This window comes from Aquarana catesbeiana, linkage group LG04 (genome assembly GCF_042186555.1).
Source record: "Aquarana catesbeiana isolate 2022-GZ linkage group LG04, ASM4218655v1, whole genome shotgun sequence".
NCBI classification, from domain to species: Eukaryota; Metazoa; Chordata; class Amphibia; order Anura; family Ranidae; genus Aquarana; species Aquarana catesbeiana.
The window spans coordinates 467565016-467589657 of NC_133327.1; positions in this window are offsets into that span (position 1 = coordinate 467565016).

Here is a 24642-nt window from a genome sequence, read left to right on the forward strand (position 1 = left end):
TTCAAAAGCCTGCCGCATATCCAAGCGGCCATGCATTGTTGGGACATCACAATAGGAGCTGTTTACAACATGTGGGGGGTCTCAGGCTTCTAGGTAATAGCATGGGGGAGTTCTGTTGACTTTCTAATGCCGCGTACACACGGTCGGACTTTTCGTCTACAAAAGTCCGACAGCCTGTCCGACAGACTTTCGGCGGACTTGCAGCAGACTTTCTAACGAACGGACTTGCCTACACACGACCACACAAAAGTCCGACGGATTCGTACGTGATGACGTACACCGGACTAAAATAAGGAAGTTCATAGCCAGTAGCCAATAGCTGCCCTAGCATGGGTTTTAGTCCGTCGGACTAGCACACAGACGAGCGGATTTCGGGGTCCGTCGTAGTTACGACGTAAAGATTTGAAGCATGTTTCAAATCTAAAGTCCGTCGGATTTGAGGCTGAAAAAGTCTGCTGAAAGTCCGGAGAAGCCCACACACGATCGGATTACCAGCCAGCTTTAGTCCGTCGGCGTCCGTTGGACTTTTGTAGACGAAAAGTCCGACCGTGTGTACGCGGCATAACTCTCAGAGTTAAATATTGTGTTGTATTTGGGACAAGAGTGTATTGTTTAAGATGTTTTATTTCATGTTTTATGTAAATTTGGCATTTTTGGATATATTACATGGTTATATGGTTGGTAGGGTTGAGTGGAGACACCGGTCCATCCAGTTCGACCTGAATGAGTGTGGGTGTGTGTCTGCGGTTGTCCCTGTCCCTGTGCATTGTGTCTCATCAAGATGCTCATATTTGTTTGAGGTGCCCATGTAGCGCCATCGGTTTGCGCGGGGCTCTGCACGTGCATCGCACGTTTTTTTTTTTAAACAAGATTTTTATTGAGCATATTGACATGTTACATCACATTCTGTAATCAATAGGTCGTTGTACATCTCATTAAAGATAGCATGTTACCTCCACACATATAATATATCCAGTTTCACATGTTTTATAATTATTCCTTTCAATGGCAGAAATGCCTTTACTTCATTCAACCTGAGTTTTTGCTCTCTTTTTTTTTTCTATTAACGTTATTTATACATATATAAACACCCTACCGTCTACCCTCATTATTGCCTACATTCTTTCATCTCTATTGCTCCCCTCCACTTCTACCGATAAAGTATTTTTGGACTCAGTCCATCTATACCACACTTTCCTAAATTTTTTGGGGGCTCCTCTCGCCTCGTAGGTCATTCTATATAAAAGTACATCAGCATTTATTATTTTTATCCACATTCCCAAGGTGAGTTGTTCAACATGAATCCATCGTCGAGCGATCAGTTTTCTCATCCCAAAATAAACAAGTCTAAGAAACAGTTTAGTATTCGTATTTATCTCTTCCTGTTCAAAAATCCCCAACAGACATCTCATAGGAGAACATATGTTTGGAAGATCAAAGTGGTCAGATATGAACTCGGTCACCTGAGACCACAATGGTCTTATCCTAGGGCAATCCCACACCATGTGAAGGAAAGTTCCCTCATCTCCCCCACATTTATGACACTCTGCATTGTCCCTTCTGTGCTTTTTAAATAATCTGGTTGGAGTGTAGTACATCTGATGTAAATATCGAAGCTGTATCATTCTATCCGTGGAGGAGATCACCGATACAAGATATGTATCGAGTACTTCCTGCCACAATTCCTCAGTCAGTTCTGGAATGAAAGTCAGCCACCTACCCCTGGTCCTATCAGTCAGGTCCGGGCCTCCCAATCTAATTTCTTTGTAGTACCTAGATATACGCTTGGTCGGTTCCGGGTCAATCAGGGCCCTTTCTAAGGCTGTGTTTTGTACCTTCACTCCCCCCCCCCCGAACTGGGCTGTCGCTGCATGCTGCAGCTGGGTATATCTGAACTGCCAGGTCCTAGGTACACCAAACTGCTCCCTTAGTTGTGCAAAAGATATCAGCCTGCCATCCTGGTATATATGATGCAGATATTTTATCCCAAATTTGGCCCATCTATGCCCATCTTCTATTTTGCAGAGCTCTTTTAGGGACTTATTGTACCAGAGAGAACAATTAAGTGATAACCATAGCGGGTCATCCATTATTTTCTGCGCGCAAAGGTGAAACACCCTACCTGGTAGAGCCATAACAGATCCCATCCCTCTCCCTGGTATCTCTTTTCTAAACAGGATGTTCAGTAATGTTTCCTGAGATGTGGAAACAGCCGCCTCTAACAGAGTAGTGGCATTAAGTATCTGGGGGAAACACCGCCAATGTAGGAATGTCATTTGGGATGCGAAGAAATAGGATCTCATATCCGGCATAGCCAACCCTCCCCGAGTTATTGGTAGTTTCAGGATTGGTAGGGACAACCTGGGAGCCTTGGCTCCCCACAAGAAATCCACCACAATGGAGTCTATGCGTTTAAACAGTTTCACCGAGACATATACAGGCGAGTTCGATAGAACATACAACAGTTTTGGAAGGACAATCATTTTAAATAGGTTTATACGACCCATCACTGTCAATGGCATATTCCTCCACCGCTGCACCTTCTCACGAAGAGCCTCCACCACCGGTCTCAGATTGAGATCCAGATACCCCGAAATGGGAAGTTGAATCACAACTCCCAGATATTTAAAGGATTGGGATAATTGAATGGGGGAGTCCGCCAGGACCGCCACTGTGTCATCTATAGCAAACAGGGATGATTTGCTCCAATTGATACGGAACCCAGAGTAATCTCCGAACTCCTGTATCAACCGGAAGGCCGTGGATAACGAAGCACCCGGATCCTGCAGATACAGAAGCATGTCATCCGCATAAAGGGAGACCCGTTCCTCAATCCCCCCCACCCGAAGTCCATTCATGTGGGGAGTATCCCTTAGTTTTGCCGCAAGAGGCTCTATGGCCACAGCAAAAAGGAGGGGGGATAGCGGACACCCCTGTCTGGTCCCCCGGAGGACAGGGAAGGGCTCAGATATAACTCCATTCACCCTCACCCTGATCAATGGGTCAGTGTATAACAGCTTCACCCAGGATATAAATACAGGCCCGAATCCCAATATCTCCAGGAGACCAAACAGATAGGCCCACTCCACCGAATCAAAGGCCTTCTTGGTGTCCAAGGAGGCCACCACCCTTTCCCCTGAATTGTCATGGTCCGTCTGTAGGTTAATAAACAACCTTCTAACATTCATTTGTGCACAGCGCCCTTGTATAAAGCCCGTCTGATCCGGGTTAACTAGTTTCAAGATTACCGACTGTAGCCTCCTCGCCAATACTTTCGCTAGGATTTTGGTGTCGACATTCATCAACGAGTTGGGTCTATAGGATTCACATTCTTTAGGATCTTTTCCCCCTTTATGTATTAAGACCACCAAGGCCTCTCTCATAGAAGGGGGGAGTCTCCCCTCCCGCCGCGCAGTCAGGAATACTCGTAATAGTCGGGGCGCCAGTCCACCACTAAAGGTATTATAGCACTCCGAGGGTATACCATCTAGGCCCGGAGATTTCCTAGGGGCAAAAGAAGCTATCGCCCCCTCCACTTCCTCCACAGTTATGTCAGCTTCCAATTCTTCACGGTCTAGATTTGTTAACTTAGGAAGATCAATATCATTCAGATAATTTTCTAGAGTGTTACCTCCCGGTGGGGTGCATGACTTGTAAAGTTCTTTGTAAAACTGGACAAAGACCTGTAGTATACCCTCGGAATCATTCACCTCCACCCCACCCTGACCATAGATACTCATACATATGGGTGTGTATTCTGGTCGTGCCAAATATGCCAGCAGTCTACTATTTTTGTCCCCAAATTCAAAAATACGTCTACGCTGCGCAAGTCTGAGTTTGTTAGTCTGGTCAGTCAGTATTTGCTTGTATGCCCGCGTCTTATCCTGGAGAGTACGCAAACCCTCCCTAGTCGGTCGCCTAACGTATTCTGCTTCAGCTAGGGACACCTCTCGTTCCCTGTCCATTATGGAAGAGGCTAGTTGCTTCTTGAAGCCACCCACCTCCGCCATGAACACCCCTCGTAGAGTAGCTTTGAATGCCTCCCACTTTATTAAATCCGAGCTAGCGTCCCTATTTTCCTTCCAGAACAGCTGAATAGTCTCAGTACATTTAATTTTAACGTATTCCTCCTGTAACCAACTAGCCTCCATCCTCCAGTGTCTGATTCCCTGTCCCTGTCCCACTACAATATCAACTAGTATAGGTGAATGGTCCGAGTGCACTCTAGGTAAGTACCTCGCCCCAGCCACCAGTTGCAGTCCCTCAGGTTCAACCAATACAGTGTCTATCCTGGACAATGTTTTATGTGTCTCAGAGTAACAAGAATATTCCCTAATCTCTGGGTGTCTCGCCCGCCATGCATCACAGAAGCTGTGGGCTGACATCCACTTCGCTAGTGGTGTTGGCTTCCTTGGCGGTGCATCCAACTTATCCATTGTCGGATCCACCACCGCGTTCAAGTCTCCTAAAATGAAAATCATCCCTTCCGCTATCTCAAAAGTCGCTTGAAGCATATCGTCCAGATGAGACAAGGAGAAGGGAGGCAGGACATACAAGTTCACAAAGGTCATGAATCTATTATGGACTTTTATCACTATGATAACATATCTACCCTTTATATCCGTTTTAATTGCATGAATACATATGGGTAGGGATTTAGCCACTAGTGTGGACACTCCCCTAGCAAATGAAGAATAACTTGCATGGTAAGCCCCGGCAATATGCGCCCTTTTTAAAGAAAGAGCCCTGGAGCCCTGCAGATGTGTTTCCTGTAACAATATTAAATGTGGTTTATATTTTTTGAGATAGTCAAAGACCAGTGATCTTTTAAATTTGGAGTTAAGGCCTCTGACGTTCCAAGAGATCACTCTAAGGTTCACAGCCATAGTATATAAAGCAAGTACCTCCTCCCCCCCCTCACTCCCAATGCTTGGGTAAGGTATCTTCCAGGGCTCCAGCACTCCCTCCCCCCCACTCTGTTGAGCAGCAACACATAAGGCAGACAGCAGATTTCGAAAATGAGCTTGAAATTATGAGCATACATAAAGCATAATGATAAGTTTCCCTGTTACTCTCCCCCCCCCCTTGTTCCCCTCCCCCCACCCTGTACCCGCCCCCAACTTGCAAGGCACTTCATTCCCAAAACCTTTAACTCAAAAGAGGTTATAACGGATGTGCGACTTCAAAAAGTCACACAGGCTCCAGCACTGTGAGGAGTAAGTTCAATTGTGAGAAGACTAAACCCCCCACAAGAAAAAAAAACCTACAACACAAAAATAAAAAATTATATGTGTTCAGGGAGAAGGGGAAAACTTCTTGTTCCACTCCTCAAGTTTCAAGTAGAAATAGAAAAAACAACAAAAAAAACCCTTTGTTTCAGAAAGGAGAAAAAACCTGCAGATTCCTTCGGTGTTAAAAGCATAATTGAGCATTTGAAAGCAGCAAGCATAGTCCCTCTGTAGTCCTCCGGACTGCCAGGTGCATAAGGCACATCATGGGGCCCCAGGCAGTTCATCCTGAAATCGTGTAAAGAGGGTCGGGGGGACAAAGGGGTGGTAAAAGATCAGCTCAGCGTCCATATTTCCTTCGCCTGACATCCCTTATCCCCCAGCATCCGCTTCATCTGTATGTATGAATTTAAGGTGATCTTGGAGAACCCCCTCTTCTCGAACGTCCCCTCACATCCAGCCAATCAGACGCCTCCGTGGGGGTGGTAAAAAAATGTGCTTTGCCATTATCCACAAAGCGTAGTTTTGCTGGGTATAGCATACTGTACATCAGGTTCAGTTCTCTAAGCCGTTTCTTTATCTGATAGAAAGAAGCTCTCTGTTTTTGCGTGGTGGCAGAGAAATCAGGATAAATAGATATCCGATAATTATAACACTTCAGCTCAGGGCCTGTCCTGGCTCCTTTCAGGATATTTTCTCTGTCTCTGAAGTGCAGAATCTTTGCTATCATGGGTCTGGAGATTGCTCCCTTTGGTGGGGGTTTACCTGGTACTCGGTGCGCCCTCTCTATGGCAAACATAGCAGTGAAAGTTCCAGGGGCCATATTCTCTTTCAGCCAATCCTCCAAGAATTCCTCAGGATGGCTACCTTCCACTCCTTCAGGGAACCCCACCAGCCTTATGTTATTTCTTCTCATGTGGTCCTCCATGTCGGCCATTTTAAGACTGTGCTCAGAAAGGGTCTTTTTAATGACCTGGTTATCAGTGCTCATAGGTCTAACAGTGTCCTCCAGAGCAGCAATGCGATGATCAGTAGCCTGGGCCTTTTCTCTAAGCTTCTGCATATCGTGTTTCATGAAGGAGAATTCCATTTGCAGTTCCCCAAAATGATCTAGCAGCTTAGTCTGACACCCCTGTATGGCATCCATTATTTGCTTAAGGGACGGCTCTTTCTCCTCCTCCAGGGCCCTGCCTGCATCATGTATGAGCACATCTTCCCTGTCCAGTGATCTCCCCCTGCGTATAGTGCGGTCTCTCTGTGTTCTGGGACTCACCCGACCAGAGGAAGCAGGCTGTGATCTTTCTGTGTCCCCATGCTGACGGAGCGGCGGCCATTCCTCATCCTCCTCTCTGCCCGGCGCCGTGGCGCCATTTTGAGAACCCCAGGCATAACGGGCCAGTCTCTCCCCCGGTGTTTTTGGCCATGGAGGCCCGTATTTCACCCTCCCCTGAGGCTCTCCGGAGGGTCCGCCACTCATGCCCCAGCAGTCCAGAGCAAAACGCCGGCTTTTGCTCACAGGATTAGGTCAGGATTTGGAATCTGCAGGGAGAGCTCCTCTCAAGACGTCCTCACATGCTGCGCGTCGGCTCCGCCCCCTGTGCATCGCACGGTTACATCGGTCCCTGCCCTCAGGGAGCCTGCAGTCCGGGGTCCCTGGCTTGCATTCATATCCTAGGGCCAATTTTGGAGGGAGGCCAGTTGGCCTACCGGCATGTCTTTGGAGTGTGGGAGTAAACTGGAGTGCCTGGAGGAGACCCATGCAGGCACAGGGAAAGCATGCAGGCTCCAGGCGGGTGGTGTCGTGGTTGGGATTCAAAACAGCGGCCCTTTTTGCTGCTGGGCGGGAGTGCTAACCACTACACCACTGTACTACCCAATATTGTTTATTCGAATATGCCTATATATTAGTATGGGCCCTAATTGACATAGCCTAAAGTGTTTGTATTATGGTTTAAGTGTTCAACAACTGCATTCCATGTGCTTGTGTTTTAGTGTGGTCCTTTTGTCCTTGGCCATCTTGCTATGGTCCAGATTTCATCTACCATTTTGTTTCAAGTTGTGCTTTTTCGTAACTTTAACATTTTTAAATGTTTGTAAGTGTTCATTTAGTATCTCAAATGTGTAAATTTTGTGGGGAGAAATTTTGGTTTTGGCGGGAAAATGCGCCATTTTGTCGTGGCCTGGTTTTTGTCTGCCATTTCCTTTTCTTCTTGTCTGCCATGTGGCTACGGTTGGCCATTTTCAATTCCTTTGTGTGTTAAACCATGTGACATGAGCCACCATCTTGTTTCTAGGCATCATTTCTGTTTTCTTTTAAGCGAATGTAAGCTATTGTAGGTGAGCTGTGTTTGTACTTTTTGTTAACGTTGCAGCAGAAGAGTGGCCATCTTTGTACTGGATTTCAGTTTTGGCGGGAAAATGGCGGGAAAATGCGCCATTTTGTTGTGGTCTGGCTTTTGTTGTAGTCACCATGTGGCCATGATCAGTGGCCATTTTGAGGACCTGTGGGTCATCCTACAGGGGAAGCTGCTCCAATTTCCTTTGTGTGTGTGTGTAGCTATGTGGTTTGGGCTGCCACCTTCTCTCTAAGCACCATTTCCTTTTAAGTGAATTCTATTTTTGTACTTTTTACATACTTTCCAAGGAAGCTATTGCATTTTCTGTATTGAATATTGGTTTTATCGCTTTAGCTGAGGTTTGTATTGTATAGCCTGCAGTATATGAAGCTAGGCTCCCCCTCCCCCTCCCTTTTTCCTGTACATTGATATGTAAATAAACCAGTTTGAGGGGTTTTTAGAGATAGGCATGCAACAGGAAGTTCTTCTCAGCATTCTATGTATCCACGGGAAGTTGGTGGGGGGAGCTTGGGGTCCTATGACACAAGCAAATGAGATTTGTGCTTGGAAGGACAATGGGAAAATACTGGCATTTGAAAGTGTTTTAAATTTAATTCCAGTTGTCGTTTTAGTTTTATACTGTAATACAGCTTTTGGTAGAGAGCAAACAGGAGGCATCCAAGTTATTGTTGTAATATTGAGGTACAGAGAGAAGCCGCAGTGTTTTGTAGAAGAAAGCGGGCATAAGTGCTCTGTGTAGATTCGCCTGGCGACGCAGTGTACGGTCGTATAGCACAATGCACTTGTGTATGCATACACTGTGAGGGGTAGAGACATAATTCGGGGGTTGATCTGTGGTTGTTGACGAATCATTTGGCATAGTTAATAGTTGGTTGTTAAAAGAGTGGTACTCTGTAGTTCTGTGCCAAAAGTGTTGGGACAGCAAGCCATAGAGTTGATGCCTCGTTTTAAGGTTTCTAGTTGGGGGACTAATAGCATAGTTGCCAACAGTCCCGATTTTCCCGGGACAATCCCGATTTTGGGACCCTTGTCCCGATTTAATTTTGTCCCGGGTGTTTTCCCGAATTTTTGGGGTTTGTCCCGAGAAAATCGTGAGTGTTTTTGTAAAAAACGGCAACGGCTCCACAAAAATGGCCGCCGTTGCCTCCACGAGTCAGTCACAATGTTCCCCTTGTGTTCAGTGCAGGGGAGAGGGGCAGCCAATCCGCTTCTCTCTTCAGTGTACAAATAGAAAATTCTATTGTACACTGAAGCCTATTGGTTGGAGGGATTGGCAACCCCTCCCCGCTCTACACTGCACACAAGGAAGACGTGATCAGCCTCCACTGCCATCACCCTTCCCCCCCCCTGTGTCCAACGGAGCTCAGGGAATAGTGGGAGTGACGGGAGGGAAGAAGGGAGGCTTTCATCTGGCTGTTCAGGAGTTGTCTGACACTGTGAGTAGTGGCCTGTCAGTGTAGTGGGGGAGAAGAGAGATAGGGGGAGGGGGTGTACTCAGTGTATGGGAGGCTTGGAGCTTTCCCTGCAGTACACTTCTCAAAGGCTGAGGTCCAGCATGGATGGACTGGGGCTCCGCTGGCTGGGGACATTGATGGTCCTGGCTCCCCTCTTGCACACCATGTCACCACCATACCTGCACCCCCCTCTCCCCCCCGTGTCACCACCATACCTGATTCCCCCTCCCCCCTGTGTCACCAACATACCTGCACCCCCCCCTCCCCCCTGTGTTACCACCATACCTGATTCCCCCCTCCCCCCTGTGTCACCAACATACCTGCACCCCCCTCTCCCCCCTGTGTCACCACCATACCTGATTCCCCCCTCCCCCCTGTGTCATCAACATACCTGCACCCCCCTCTCCCCCCTGTGTCACCACCATACCTGATTCCCCCCTCCCCCCTGTGTCACCAACATACCTGCACCCCCCTCTCCCCCCCTGTGTCACCACCATACCTGATTCCCCCCCTCCCCCCTGTGTCACCAACATACCTGCACCCCCCTCTCCCCCCCTGTGTCACCACCATACCTGATTCCCCCCCTCCCCCCTGTGTCACCAACATACCTGCACCCCCCTCTCCCCCCCTGTGTCACCACCATACCTGATTCCCCCCCTCCCCCCTGTGTCACCAACATACCTGCACCCCCCTCTCCCCCCCTGTGTCACCACCATACCTGATTCCCCCCCTCCCCCCTGTGTCACCAACATACCTGCACCCCCCTCTCCCCCCTGTGTCACCACCATACCTGATTCCCCCCCTCCCCCCTGTGTCACCAACATACCTGCACCCCCCTCTCCCCCCCGTGTCACCACCATACCTGATTTCCCCCTCCCCCCTGTGTCACCAACATACCTGCACCCCCTTCTCCCCCCTCTGCTGGGGGCACCTTATGTAAGGACAGACTCTGCTGGGGGAACCTGATGGCATCTGGTGGCAGGCGACGTGGCAGGTGACACGCTCAGGGGTCCCACTGATTCTGCATTATGGTGAGTTGAATGATTTCATTATTTATATTACAATGTAATAATAGTAATAATGCGCTTCAATCATCCTGACACCATAACAACCATGGTGCCGGGATGATTGAAGCGCTAACACCAGGTGTTTGGAGTATCTTTATCTGCTGATTGTTAAACTCTGGAATACACATTGCTATTATGGTGTAGGGTCTGGGTCTGCTTTCCCTCCATCCCTCTACCCCCCTTTCCCTCTGCATCCCTCATTCACCTCAGACTCTAACCACACCCCATTTAGCCACGCCCATGTAAGCCACGCCCACTATTTCACGTAAACCACGCCCATTTTTTTGCGCGGCGCGCTTTGCGCGCCGCATTTTTCCTTTTTTGTATGCCACGCCTACTAACGCATGCCCCGCCCCCTAATTATAGACTGACTCCGCCTACAGCCAAAAAAAGTGTCCCTAATTTTTTTTTCCCAATGTTGGCAACTATGTAATAGTGGTTGTAGTCCTTCAATCCACTGTGTAAGAAGGCATCGGGCGGTGCTCCCCGAAATGGGTGCAAGGGTTTCCCTGGACGCAGGGGTAAGACGATAATCCGATTCAAATCGCCATGGGCAATGGCAGTCTGTGCAAGGGAAGGAATGCGAGGCTTCCCACAGTCAGACAGATGCACAGAGCATGGAGTCTAGTTCTGAGGAAAAGGTCATTAAACCCCAGAAAGATTGACATAGGTGGTCCAAGGATACTATTTTGGGTATCCCTCTGGAGTTGATGTAGCGCGACTGCGCTTCAGAAATCTGCAATGTTGAGTGAGTTGATGGATGCGTAGTACACGTTTGTGTGATTAAAAATATACAGGCCTGTTTTTGAACTTTGTGTGGCTGGTCCGTGCAAAGATTTCGAGATGCTCTCGTGCTTTTCAAATTGTATTCTTTTTCTATCGCTAAAAGAGTAAAGGCAGCATTCCATCTGGTCGTTTTTTTTTATTTTTTTCATTTTTTGGGGAACTATGAAACATCTCCCCCACATTTGTATCTAAATGTTTGTCTCATGTTTTAGTCTTCTCGATGTTTGTATGTAGTAACATGAAGAATATGTTAGAACCTACCGCGATAGCCCTCTTATGTGTCGCGGCTGTTGTATTTTAGTAAAAATGTGAAAGTAAGATTTACAGAGGGTTTAGTTATCGGTTTTGTGGAATGTCAGCGACAATTTACCAATGTACACGAATGTTGTATTGTTTACCATTCTTTGAAGGATAGAGTAATAACCTTTGTTTATAAGTATCTTTTCAGGTCCAAGGAGTTTATGTACTTAGAAAGCAGGTGTATAAGAAGGTAAAAGTGTCATAGGCTGTTTCACAGTTTTGTTCTGCACCCTTCTAAACCCTACATGTCTTCCTCCAGTTTGTAATGAGGAGGAAGAAAAGGGGGATGAGAGTGGTGAGAATGACAAATTTTCAAATCAATAATACTAACCGCTCTAATTCTAACCAAGTTTTTACCGAGATTGTCTTTCTTTGATGGAATTTGAATCAGCAAGCAGCAGTCTGGTGAAGTAGGCTCCCATCCCAGATGCTAAGAACCTTTTTGTCAATGGTTCCAGGTATTACACCCCAGATGGTAAGCCACGCACAGGTTATGCAGTGACCACAGTCCCGATGTCTGGGTTATTGTCATATGAGGTTTGTTTGGAGGTCAACCAAAGCCAGAGTTGTACTTTCCTCATAAGCTGTTACCTACGTTCTCAACTGATGGGGTGGGTGCAATCACTGTAACATGAACTTCAAAAGGTCCACCACAGGGTTTACGAGTCCCTCCTGGACCCTGACACAATAACCAGTTTACATTCTTTCCAACCAGGTGACTGGGTCATTGTAAAGAAGCTTGAAGGACAAGACCAGGCCAGCCACTGCAAGAAGCTGTTCAACTACACCAAAAGAATGAGGAGTAACTTTGTTTACTTATATTTTTAAAGTGTATTATCCAACTAGCTAAGAAAGCGAACAGGACACATGGTTGGGTCTACTAGTGCCCCAGCGATGACAGCGGTACATGATATATAGGATGTTCATATTGGTGTGAGGAGTTTTGACAAACTAGTAAAATCCAAACAGACACTTGTCATAAGAAATTAAAACATTTCTAGAGGGTAAAGTTAGTTATAATTTTAACAATAGCTCTGGTTCTTGCCAGCTTTGGTATCAGGACAACTAGGTAGCCCACAAGTGTGCTTCAACTGTAGCTTGGTATTAATGCTGATCTACAGCTTATAAGGTAATTCCCCTAAGGCAAGAGGATCATGTGTGCTGGTGAAACTCTTCCAGCATCTTATGTCGCGGCCGATCGTGAGGATCTGATGGCGCGAGAGAAGGTAAGAATGGCAGGGACAGCTGGAAGGGAATTGCTTGTACACGGTGGGGGCTTGAGCTTATGAAACGCTTGAACAATTTCTCATCCATTGAGGATGGGATGTTTTCATGTAACTGTTAAAACTACAAGGAACTTCCCACAGTCCAGGGGGGGTTTCTGGGAATTCATAAGTAAAGATTTTTATATCTGGATCGGGGATACTAGTGACAAAGTTCAGGCCCATATGGATAAGGCTTAGATGCCTGCAAAGCAAAGCTAGAGCTATAGCTAGTGAAGGTTGGAATCCTTGTAAGGGTTTGGGAATCGTTGGGGATTTAATTATTTTATTTTGCAGCGGATCATAGTTGAAGGAAGTAGGGGTATATTTACTCATGCTTTTGTTTCTATTCCTTCTATATGCCGTGATGAGGTGTTGCCTGATTGGACACGTGACCAGAGCCTGAGCAGATGGCCACATCTTCCTCAAAGCCCAACCCACGTACAAGACACAGAGGATCCAAGACTAACCGGCGATTACTACAGCTCCCCATGTCATCTTTTCTGAAGAACAGTGTCTCCGTGTTTTTCTTTTTTATGGACTGTAAGGAAGAAGATCAAGATTCATCGAGGGACACATGGGAGCATATGACAAAGAGGGGGGACTGTTGTGGAAATTTTTATAAATGTATGTTGTCAAATGTCCCCCAGTGTCGGTTTTGCTGTAATACGCTCATGTGAGCGTACTTGCACATACAGACATTGGTGGAAGGCCATTGGCTGCGAAAACCTTCCTGTGGACATGGCAGACCTGTTGCTCTTTTAGGGATGTTAGTTTATGCCTCACCAAGAGACTGGCCACCTCATGACGACTGCATTAATGACTCCGAGCATACATGTCTGCGTACATGGGAACTATAGCATAACTATATGAAAATTATGGCTCACTGAGCCATGGTTTTGTATGGTTCGCATCACTGGTAGCAGTGGGAGTGTGCACACAGTCGTGTTCAAAGCCATGTGCTTACCGCATGGTTTTGCACACCACCGTCTGCACACGTCACTACTGTATTTCTATTTGAATGTATACATGTCTTTGATTGATTCTGTATTTAACTCTGTTGGAAGAACTTCTGTATTGTCACATCCTGGTACATCCTTATATGGCCATTTCCTCTGTGTTGTTCATTTTCTGTGAGGTCACAAACTTTGCAGGAGGCGTTTGGCTGTTGGAGGCACAACCCTCAAGTTTGGGACTTCCTGTTGATGTGTAAATAAAAGAGCCTGCTAGCTAGGGAGAGGCAGAGATGCCGACCAAGGCTGAGCTGGTAACGTGAGGAATGGTGGTGATGTCTGATTACTTGGATGTGTGGGATTTTAGGTAAGATGCATTTATATCATTAGACGAAAATGTTATCATTATTAGAGACAGGAGATTTGGCTGTGTGCTCTGCGTACAGCCTAATTTCGCTGACAGAACCATTTACTGATCTTCAAGCAGTATATATCTTGCTGATTGGAATGTCTTCCTTTTTTTATTTTTGCACTGATGTTGACCTGTTTAATATCCGAGTTGCTGCCAAAAGACTCAATGGATTTGTTAAAGTGATACTAAAGGGTATTATTTTTTCTTTAAAATAAAAAAGATATCATACTTACCTGCTGATCTTCTTTATCATGTGCACAGTCTGACCATCTTCTTTATCATTTCCGCAGTCTCTGAGCACCTCCTGTACTATGTCCGCAGCCTCTGACCACCTCCTGTACTATGTCCACAGTCTCTGACCATCTCCTGTATTATGTCCGCAGTCTCTGACCACCTCCTTTATTATGTCCTCAGACTCTGACCATCTCCTGTAGCAAGGCTGCAGTCTCTGACCATCTCCTGTAGCATGTCCACAATCCTGGACCATCTCCTGTAGCATGTCCGCAGTGTCTCTGACCATCTCCTGTAGCATGTCCGCTTTCTCTGACCATCTCCTGTAGCATGTCCGCAGTCTCTGACCATCTCCTGTACTAGGTCTGCACTCTCTGACCATCTCTTGCAGTAGGTCTGCAGTCTCTGACCATTTCTTGTATCATGTCTGCAGTCTCTGACCATCTCTTGCAGTAGGTCTGCAGTCTCTCACCATCTCTAGTATCATGTCTGCAGTCTCTGACCATCTCCTCTAGTATTTTGTGGGAGAGCCTGGAGCTCCTTTAAGTTGTTGTTTGCTGTGTTTAGACTTTGCTACATGCAGGGAGTGTTGTCTTTTTTTTTTTAAAGAACAGATACTTATCCGTGAAAGAAATGCCTATTATCATAGAAAATCCTAAGAAGTTTGAAAAAAATCTGGCATAGCTGGTTGGGTGCTCCAGATGTAGCTCCTCCACAACTGGTCCTTAACAGGTTACTGCAATGTTGATGGATCAGGACAGTTGGGCTTACCGTTGAAAGAAGTGAATAATGACTGACACAATTCATATCAGGGTGCCGTGATCAAGCTTTTATTGTGGTGTGCACACACAAACATGAGGTAATATTCCAGGAGAAGAGTTCACGGTTATTGTTAGTTTGTAATGTTCTGTCTGAGTTAACAGCAAAAGGCAATATCATAGACGGCAATGTCAATTTATACAAAACCAGGTATACGGATGTCGTAAATACTTTTGTTCATTGTAAAATAGTTTGCATTGTATGTATGGACTGTACACTGGAATATATCTGTAATGGATATACGTTTTGCTATTGTTTCAATAAAAAAAAACAATTGATTTAAAAAAAAAAAAAGTATATAAAAAAGTATACATTTTGTTACACGTGATTAAAACTATTTAGTTCATCTATTCATAGGTATTGAATAAAAAACAATGAACCATCATCTAACAATCAATACAATAGTATACAATACTTTTAAATAGGTGGTTGGCCCCAGGTTAGTCTCATAAATTTGGACAGGGTTTACAACCACTTTAAAGATGGTGCAGCCATAAGATCATACAAACAGAACAAAATATTACAGTGCACACATACAAAAATGACATTTAACTCCTGCAAGGCTATTTAAAAACACATTTTCAAAAAATATGGGGATTTGGTTACACAATATAGCTATATGGTCCTTAAACCACTTACTGCGTCAAAGTACCCCATTATAGGTGGGTCCTACGCTATTCATAGAATGAAAAATCCGGCTTCTCTAAACCATGGGAGAAATACACTCCTCTATATGGGACACCCCAAGCTATTTGCTGAGAGGCATGTTGAGTCCATGGAATATTTTATATTTTGACACAAGTTGCGGGAAAGTGACAATTTTTTTTTTTTTTTTTGCACAAAGTTGTCACTAAATGATATATTGCTCAAACATGCCATGGGCATATGTGGAATTACACCCCAAAATACATTCTGCTGCTCAGTGGTGTATCTTGGTTTTGTGCTGCCCTAGGCAAGACTAAAATCAGACGCCCCCCCCCCCCCATGTAAATTTACCCCATCCCTTCCTGTTTAATGCATGTGACCCCTTCCAAAATTGAAGGACTGCAAGCTCCAGTATGAACCCCTGAGCTATCACGGGTTCATATTCAGACCTGTAGTCCTTCACTAGTTTTTAGGGGGGGTGATATCCTCAGCTCTGATGGGTTCATGCTGGGACCTGCAGTCCTTCAATTTTGGGGGTCACATCCCTAGATCTTATAGGTTCATGCTGGAACCTGTAGTCCTTCACTAGTTTGGGGGGGCGTGTCGCATCCTCAGCTCTGAGGGGCACATGCTGGGGTGGGTCACATCCCCCAAAAGTGAAGAACTACAAGTTCCAACACGAGCTCCTTAGATCTAAGGATGTGTCTCCCTCCAAAATTGAAGGACTACAAGTCCTGTCATGAACCTCTAAGATCTAGGGATGTAACCCTTTAGATCTCACGGGTTCATGCTGGAACCTGTAGTCCTTCATTAGGAGGATGGAATCAGTGGCAGTGCTTGGGGGATTGGGTTCCGTATTTTTGCTTGGGGGGTGGGTGCAATGTCAGTGCTTGGGGGGGGGGGATGGGTTCAGTATCTCTCACTTGCTGTTACCTGTCAGTCAGTGTCCAATTGATTCCCCCTGCCTGCATGCAAGAGAGGGGAGGAGAGAGAGGGTTAAGGAAGGTGAGAGAGAGAGGGTGGGAGTGAAAGAGAGAGAGAGGGGGGGTGTGTGGGGGTGGGGGAGAGAGAGAAGGAGGGGGTGGGGGGAGAGGGGGTGGGAGAGAGAGGGGGTGTGAGAGAGAGAGGGGGGGTGTGAGAGAGAGGAGGCGGGTGTGTGGGGGTGGGGGAGAGAGAGAGAAGGAGGGTGTGAGAGGGGGTGGGGGGAGAGGGGGTGAGAGAGAGAGGGGGGTGAGAGAGAGAGGGGGGTGGGGGTGGGAGAGAGAGAGGAGGGGTGTGAGAGAGAGGAGGCGGGTGTGTGGGGGTGGGGGAGAGAGAGAGAAGGAGGGTGTGAGAGGGGGTGGGGGGAGAGGGGGTGAGAGAGAGAGGGGGGTGGGGGTGGGAGAGAGAGAGGGGGGGTGAGAGAGGGGGTGGGAGAGAGAGAGAGGGGGGTGGGGGTGAGAGAGAGAGAGGGGGTGGGGGTGGGAGAGAGAGAGGGGGGTGTGAGAGAGAGGGGGGGGTGAGAGAGAGAGAGGGGGGTGTGAGAGAGAGAGAGGGGGGTGTGAGAGAGAGAGGGGGGTGAGAGAGAGGGGGGTGTGAGAGAGGGGGGTGGGGGTGTGGGGTGGGAGAGAGAGAGAGAGAGGTGGGTGTAAGAGAGGGGGGAGAAGGTGAGGGTGGTGAAAGAGAGAGACCCCCTAGCCATGCCTGCAGTCCCTACTGCCCCCTCCCTGTGACTGTCCCAGGCAGCCCCTGTCTGTGTTGGTAGTTGTGTGTGATGCACCTACCTCATGCCCATCCTCGGTCAGCCTGTCTTCCTGTTCCAGGACAGTCACAGCTGGGAGAGGAGTTGGAGAAGGAGTCGGGGATGCTGATCAAGTCAGTGTGGCGGTGAAGCGTAGTCTTCTCTCACTCCCTCCCGGGCTCTTGGTTGTGGCAAGCTGTCAGCCTCTTCCCAGCTGCCAGGGCCTCCCGCTTGCTTTTTGAAAATGCCGCTGCCCTGCACCCCACCGCCACCGGACCAACGGCGGACTCTCCAGGACCATGACAAAAGGGCGGGGCTCAGCTCAAGGGGCCAGGCAGCTGCTTTGAGCCCCTCCGCGCTGGAGGAGGAGAAAGTTAAGTCCTCCTCTGCTTTGATTGCTGGGCAGGGAGGGAGTCGCTGCCGTGACATCACCAGTGGCCAGGAGTCAGGTGGAGGCGGAGTCGAGCCAGCACTACCGAGGCTCAGGTCGCCCCTGTCCATGCATTACGGACTGCTCCCAGTGTCACTTTTATTCCGTGCGGGAGCTGGGACTCGGGAGGACGGGTCAGGGAAGCGACTTTTTTTGCGGGGGGGGGGGCGGCTTTTATGCCGCCCCCCCGCAGTGTGCCGCCCTAGGCCTGGGCCTTGTTGGCCTAGGCCAAGAGACAGCACTGCTGCTGCTTCTCCTAAGTACGGGGATACCACATGTGTGGGACTTTTTGGGAGCCTAGCTGCATACGGGGCCCCGAAAACCAATCACCACCTTCAGGATTTCTAAGTGTAAATGTTTGATTCACTCCACACTACCTATCACAGTTTTGAAGGCCATAAAATGCCAAGATAGCACAACCCCCCCCCCAAATGACCCCATTTTGGAAAGTAGACACCCCAAGCTATTTGCTGAGAGGCATGGTGAGTATTTTGCAGCTCTCATTTGTTTTTGAAAATGAAGAAAGACAAGAAAACATTTTTTTTTCTTTTTTCAATTTTCAAAACTTTGTGACATAAAGTGAGGTCTGCAAAATACTCACTATACCTCTCAGCAAATAGCTTGGGGTGTCTACTTTCCAAAATAGGGTCATTTGGGGGGGTTGTGCCACCTGGGCATTCAATGGCCTCTGAAACTGTGAAGAGTGAAATAAAAAATTTACGCCCTTAGAAAGCCTGAAGGCGGTGCTTGGTTTTCGGGGTCCCGTACGCGGCTAGGCTCCCAAAAAGTCTCACACATGTGGTATCCCGTACTCAGGAGAAGCAACAGAATGTATTTTGGTGTGTCATTTCACATATTCCCATGGCATGTTTGAGCAATATATCATTTAGTGACAACTTTGTTAAAAAAAAAAAAAAATTGTCTTTTTCCCGCAACTTGTGTCACAATATAAAATATTCCATGGACTCGACATGCCTCTCACCAAATAGCTTGGGGTGTCTACTTTCCAAAATGGGGTCATTTGGAGGGGTTTGAACTGTCCTGGCATTTTATGCACAACATTTAGAAGCTTATGTCACACATCACCCACTCTTCTAACCACTTGAAGACAAAGCCCTTTCTGACACTTTTTGTTTACATGAAAAAATTATTTTTTTTTGCAAGAAAATTACTTTGAACCCCCAAACATTATATTTTTTTTAAAGCAAATGCCCTACAGATTAAAATGGTGGGTGTTTCATTTTTTTTTCACACAGTATTTGCGCAACGATTTTTCAAACGCATTTTTTTGGGAAAAAACACCCTTTTTAAATTTTAATGCACTAAAACACACTATATTGCCCAAATGTTTGATGAAATAAAAAAAGATGATCTTAGGCCGAGTACATGGATACCAAATATGACATGCTTTAAAATTGCGCACAAACGTGCAGTGGCAACAAACTAAATACATTTTTAAAAGCCTTTAAATGCCTTTACAGGTTACCACTTTAGATTTACAGAGGAGGTCTACTGCTAAAATTACTGCCCTCGATCTGACCTTCGCGGTGATACCTCACATGCATGGTGCAATTGCTGTTTACATTTGACGCCAGACCGACACTTGCGTTCGCCTTTGAACGATAGCAGGGGGGGGACAGGGGTACTTTTTTTTTTTCTTTATTATTTTTTTGCTTTTTTATCTTATTTTTAAACTGTTCCTTTCATTTTTTTTAATCATTTTTATTGTTATCTCAGGGAATGTAAATATTCCCTATGATAGCAATAGGTAGTGACAGGTACTCTTTTTGGAAAAAACTGGGGTCTATTAGACCCTAGATCTCTCCTCTGCCCTCAAAGCATCTGACCACACCAAGATCGGTGTGATAAAATGCTTTCCCAATTTCCCAATGGTGCTGTTTACATCCGGCGAAATCCAAGTCATGAAATGCTTGTAGCTTCCAGTTTCTTAGCCCATAGAGATGTTTGGAGCCACTCTGGTCTCTGATCAGCTCTATGGTCAGCTGGCTGAATCACCAGCTGCATTCTCAGGTTCCCTGTTGGGACAGAAGAGCCAGAGAAAAACATGGAAGACGGTGGGGGGGGGCTTGTAAAAGCAGTCTAGAGGCTAATTACCCGCTAGGATTGCTTTTACATGAAAGCTGACCGCTGGCTGAAAAGAATGATACCAAGATGATACCTAAACCTGCAGGCATCATTCTGGTATAACCACTCAAAGTCCGGCAACATACCAGTACGTTGCTGGTCCTTGTTGGGCATATATTGTAAACTTTTTTTTCATGCAGCTTGTGGGCTGAACGAAAAAAAGAGATTGATCGGTGGGTATGCCCACCATTAGAATACCTCCCTTCATCTACCCACTTCTAATGATGGGCATACATGCACCGTATATATATGCCGAAGCATGGGGGCATCCTCCTGCAAAAGTTAGGAACAAATCGCTCCTCCGCCCTCTGCTGCCCCCACGCTTCGGCATATATGCTGAAGTATGTAACTGTGGTGGTGAAATCACCTCAGACAGCGCTGGAGTCACGGCTTTATGTATCGTGGGAGCAAACGCTGTTGCTGTCAAGATAAATAAATCCGTGCGCCAACTGAATGGCGTACCTGCTAAGCAAATGATGGTTAACAATAAAACAAAGTAACATTACAGTATAACAGTAAGACTTACCATACCTGCAAACTAAATACAAAAAAAACATAGTAAAAAATAAAACATTTAATGCAACCTGTGCCTAAAATAAATATATGCCGAAGCATGAGGGCATCCTCCCGCAAAAGGTAGGAGCAAATCGCTCCTCCACCCACTGCTGCCCCCACGCTTCGGCATATATGCTGAAGTATGTAACTGTGGTGGTGAAATCACCTCCGACAGCGCTGGAGTCACGGCTTTATATATCGTGGGAGCAAACGCTGTTGCTGTCAAAATAAATAAATCCGTGCTGCAACTGAACGGCGTACCTGCTAAGCAAATGATGGTTAACAATAAAACAAAGTAACATTACAGTATAACAGTAAGACTTACCATACCTGCAGAGCAAATACAAAAAAAACATAGTAAATAATAAAACATTTAACGCAACCTGTGCCTAAAATATATATATGCCGAAGCATGGGGGCATCCTCTATCAAAAGGTAGGAGCAAATCGCTCCTCCACCCACTGCTGCCCCCACGCTTCGGCATATATGCTGAAGTATGTAACTGTGGTGGTGAAATCACCTCCGACAGCACTGGAGTCACGGCTTTATGTATCGTGGGAGCAAACGCTGTTGCTGTCAAGATAAATAAATCCGCTCTGCAGCTGAATGGCGTACCTGAAAACAAAAAAATGGTTACCAATAAAACACAGTAAACAGTAAAGTATCAAAAAATTGCATATCTGATAAGCAAACATGGTAAAACATAATAACAATAAAACATTGCAGAATAGAATACAGTAAAAAAGAGTAGAACAATAGAGAGAGAATAGAGAGAGAACAATAAAACGACAACTATTTTTGTTTTTTTTATTTTATATTTTTTTGTGTTTTTATTTCTTTTACTTTTTTTTTTTTTTTTTTTTTTTACACTTTTTTTAGTAACTTTAACTTTTGTAACTGGTACCAGGTTTGGGTCTCTCAAAATGCGATGGCATCTTGGGAGACCCTGTGAAAGTGTGTCCTAGTCTGTGCAGTGCTGTACCCTACACTAATACTCAACTAGTGAATGGTAGCGTTCAAAACATTCACCAATGCATAGACCAGGATTGTCAGGACAGGAGGGACAATAATACCGGGTGTCATGCCTATACCCGCGCTTGCTGCAGACACGACATCTTCTTTGGGGGGCTCGTTGGGTAGGGGTACTCGGGAGGACATAAGGAAAATGCCTCTCATGCAGCCAGCTTACTGCATTTGGTTGGGGAAGTGAGGTGGAGCACCGTCTGGATACAGAAGGGCTCTGACGATCTCTTCCTGGAATTTAAGGAAGGATCCAGTCCGTCCTGAAGCTCTGTATAGCACATGAGCGTTCAGCAAAGCCAATTGAAATAAATAAACAGACACTTTCTTGTACCAGCGTCTGGCCTTACGGGCAACTAGGTACAGCGCCAATAACTGCTCGTTGAGGTCCACCCCTCCCATATTTTGGTTATATTCGTGGACACAGAGGGGTTTCTCCACAACACCAGTCGCCGTAGTAATTTGGACCGTCGTGTCTGCATGAAGGGAGGTAAGAACGAAAACATTCTTATTATCCCTCCACTTCATAGTGAGCAAGTTATTACACTTGAAGCAGGCTCTCTCCCCCAGCCTAAAACGGGAATCTACAAGCCGCTGGGGAAAGGCGATTAGGTCGCACGGTGCCACATGCTCCAATCTGTTGATCAAAAAGGTGATTAAAAAGTGGCACGCTCGTGTAATAATTGTCCACGTACAAGTGGTACCCCTTTCCAAATAAGGGTGACACCAAGTCACACACAATCTTGCCAGCGCTTCCTATGTAGTCAGGGCAGTTTGTCGGTTCTACGTGACTATCTTTGCCCTCATAAACCATAAAACTACATGTATAGCCTGTGGCCCTGTCACAGAGCTTATACATCTTGACCCCGTATCTGGCACGCTTGCTGGGAAGGTACTGTTTGAATGACAAGCGGCCAGAAAACTTAATCAGGGACTCATCAACGCAGACAACTTGATGGGGAGTAAACAAGTCTGCAAAACATTGGTTGAAGTGGTTTACGAGGGGCCGGATTTTGTAGAGCCGATCGTATTCAGGGTCTCCACGAGGACGGCAGAGTTCATTGTTGTTGAAGTGCATGAACCGCAAAATCTGCTCGTATCGTGCCCTGGTCATGGAGGCAGAGAACAAGGGCATATGGTGAATTGGGTCAGTGGACCAATATGACCACAACTCACTCTTTTTAGTTATGCACATGTTAAGTGAAAGGCCCAGAAAGAGCTTAAATTCGGAGACCATAATTGGTCTCCAATCTCTGGCAAGGGAGGACTGGGGAATAGTGGTGATGTGTTGACCAGCGTATAAATTGCTTTGGTCCACAATAGCTCTATAGAGATCTTCGGTGAAAAACAGCGAATAAAATTCCAGTGGCGTAAAATCAACTGTTTCCACATGAATGCCGGGTTGGCCAGTGAATGGGGGAAGTACGGGTGCTGCAGAAGTGGTGGGTTCCCAATTCGGATTGGCGAATGCAGCAGGAAGGGCACTATGGGCACGACGAGCCTGTGTTCGTCTTCTTGGTGGCAGCGGGACACTACTTGTGCTTGCCACCTCGTCAGTTTGAACTGCACTTATGGGACTCGCCACGTCACCAAGTGTTACTGCAGTGCTGGATGTACGACCAGGGTGTACTAGGCCGCTGGTGCTTGCCAGTTCACCAGAAGGAATAGCGGCGCTAGTACTGCTCTGCTCCATACGAGGGACCTGCGGTTCTTACACATCAAGGACAGAAGAAGAAGTTTGGGGTCTGGTACGCCTGACCTTGGCAGGGACCACAACTCCGTCGTCAGAGCTATTTGTCATGGAGCCGCTGTCCTCTACAGGATCGTATTCTGAGCCTGAATCTGACAGATGAGTGACTTCCTCTTCACTATCTGTCATGCTCAGAAACGTGTAGGCCTCTTCACTAGTGTACCTTCGATTTGCCATTTTGGGCTCTAAATTTAGTGGTACACTAGTGAGACTCACAGGCAAAAAAGCTCCTGACTGTTAACGACTGTATCAAAACGCTACCAACAAAAACTGTTAGCGATCGCAGGGATCAGGCCTGACTCTGTGAACGCTGCAGTTATGTGTGTTTAGTGTTTTGTAAGTGACAGTGATCGATCGATACTACACTTGGGTGGGCTGGGCCGAGGGGCAAAACACAGGTGCTAGCAGGTATCTGGGCTGATCCCACTAACTGTGTTTATGGGAACCCTAAACTGCTGGGGATGCTAGTATAGATCTGATCGGATCAGATATTGATTCGTTCAGATACTATAGCACTAAGGGAGGTGTATGCTGCGTGCGTGGGTGTTAGCGGTACTGGCGCTAACCTGACGCTGCCTGGGGCGACGCAGACCTTATGTGACCCTAAAAACGTAACTTAGGGCAATTAGGGGTTAAACCTTTATTAGGTAATAAATGGCGGGTGCCCTAAAACTATAATAAACAAACTAACTAACCAGCATCACCCGTAACAGTTATACGGTGATCACTGGTGAAAGGGTTAACTAGGGGGCAATCAGGGGGGTTAAAACCTTTATTAGGTAGTATATGGGGGTCCCTGTCGCTATAAAACGCTGACAGCGAACCTATATACTTACCTCCCTAACTAGCGTCACCTGTGTCACTAATACAGCGATCAGAAAAACGATCGCTTAGTGACACTGGTGACGGGGGGGTGATCAAGGGGTTAACCTTTATTAGGGGGGGTTAGGGGGGTATCCTAGACCTAAAGGGGGCTAATACTAACTGCCCTACCACTTATAACTGTCACAAATTGACACCAATGCAAAAAAAAAAAACTGCTATTGGTGTCACTGTGACAGGGGGCACAGGCAGGGCCGATCCCAGGCGGGTGCACGGGGTGCAGTGCACCCGGGCGCCAGAGAGGTGGGGGCGCTGTAGCGCCAGAGTGCTCCCCTCCCTCCTCCTGCTCTCCGTGTCCAGAGCAGGCTCCCTCCGCAGGTCACGCCGCTGTGTTTTTTGCTGCTGCTAGAGCCCGTCCCCCCTCCCCCCTCCCTCCTTCTCCTGTCAGAGAAGGAGAGCAGCCGCCGGAGATCGGAGAAGCTGGTCTCTGTGTGGAGAGAGACCAGCTGCTCAGAGACTTCGCTGAGGGGGAGAGCAGTCCGTGCCTGCAGGCTGACACACACAGGTTCTCCTCCTCTGTCTCTCACTCCCACGGCCCACCCAAGCCTGTCTAGACAACTGCTCTTCACCCGGGCGGCGTGGCTGCACACTGTCCTCTCTAGCTGCCGCCCGGGTTTTAATGGGTC